At 40.3% G+C, this 1,688-nt stretch overlaps 1 pseudogene; it reads right to left on the bottom strand.

Moving 5' to 3' along the window:
* Window positions 1–364: 364 nt before the first annotated feature.
* LOC145035912 (secreted RxLR effector protein 161 pseudogene) lies at window positions 365–1,051 on the bottom strand (annotated as a pseudogene).
* Between the last annotated feature and the right edge of the window lie 637 nt (window positions 1,052–1,688).

Raw genomic sequence — 1,688 nt, 5'->3', positions numbered from 1 at the left:
ATTGTCAAAAGTGTTTCACTGCGCCCATTGCATATTGAGGAGCCAGTTGCCAATGATTGGTATGTCTTACTTCGGTGAGATGTAGTGTTATGATCTAAGGGGTGTTTTTGGTGTATCATGTGTTGGTGGGCAAGGGTTAATCTAACAGTAAAATTGATAGGGTATAACGGGAACAAGATAGCCGAATGATTGCCTTTATTGAATGAATAAAATTGGAAAATGTTACATCTACTTAATAGCTAAAACAATGAACTTTAAATAGGCTAATTACAACTGAAAACAGAAAAAATAGCAACAGATCTTTTACTGGGCAAGTAGCACACGTGCCCTTTTATTCTCCTGATTACTTGGTCAGCATTGACTATCATTTCTCCCCCTCAATGTTGACCTTCTTTTTCAGACATTCCACACCTATGAGTGCTCTCATTTTAGTAAATTTGATTCTTGGCATTGCTTTTGTCAACGCATCTGCCTTTTGTTGATCTCCACTTACATACTCCACCTGAATTTGCTCTCTTTCAACACACATACGAATGAAATGGTACTTTGTATCTATGTGTTTACTCCTCCCATGGTAAACTGGATTCTTTATAAGTGTAATAGCAAATTGGTTATCCACCAGTAGCTTCAACTTTTGAGCTTTTCTTCCAACAAGATCATTCAACAAATTTCTCAACCCCAATCCCTGACAAGCAGCTGCAGTTACAGCCATGTACTCCGTCTCACATGAGCTTAGAGTAACAGTTTGATGCTTTTGTGAGGCCCATGTTATCAAATTTCCTGAGAAATAGTATGCCACACCTGTGGTTCCTCTTCCATCTTCCCGATCATCACTGTAGCTGCTGTCACTATATCCTACTACTATACCATCACCTCCTCTGCGATACATTAGACCATATTGTATTGTTCCTTTCACATATCTTAGGATATGATTTATGGCTGCATAATGGCTTTGCTTTGGGTTCTGCATATACCTGCTCACAACACCAATGCTGAAATTCAGATCAGGTCTTGTATGCACTAGATATCTTAGGTTGCCAACCAATTTCATGTAGTTTGTTGCATTTACAGGTTCCCCCTATTCATCCTTGGTCAGCTTCAACTTGGATTCCATCGGATATTGTGAGCTGTTACACTCTTCCATTCATGCCAGTTTTAGAATCCTCCTTGCATGCCCCTGTTGTGAGAGCATTATGCCATTCTTCCCTTGAAGTACTTCTATTCCCAAGTAATAGGATAGAAGTCCCAAGTCACTCATATCAAACACCCGTTTCATTCTTTTCTTGAATTCTAGGATTTCTTTTCCACTTGAGCTGGTAACTATAAGGTCATCCACATATACCCCTACGATGAGGATTAAGTTAGGTTTATGTACCTTATAAATTGCTTGTTCTTGAGGACATCTAGTGAAGCCTAGTTCTTTGAGTGACCGATCTAGCTTCATGTTCCAGGCTCTTGGAGCCTGTGTTAACCCGTACAGAGCCTTCCGGAGACGATATACCATATTCTCCTTTCCTTTGACTGAGAACCCTAGTGGCTGAGAGACGTACACTTCTTCCTTGAGGTCACCGTGTAGAAACGCAGACTTGACATGTAAGTGATGTACAAGCCAGTTCTCTTTTGTTGCTAGTGCAAGAATCAGTCGTATAGTTTCCAAACGAGCCACTAGTGCGAAAGCATCTTCAAAA

This window comes from Lactuca saligna, chromosome 3 (genome assembly GCF_052625555.1).
Source record: "Lactuca saligna cultivar CGN05327 chromosome 3, ASM5262555v1, whole genome shotgun sequence".
Lineage (NCBI taxonomy): Eukaryota > Viridiplantae > Streptophyta > Magnoliopsida > Asterales > Asteraceae > Lactuca > Lactuca saligna.
This window is presented reverse-complemented; position numbering and strand designations above follow the sequence as displayed.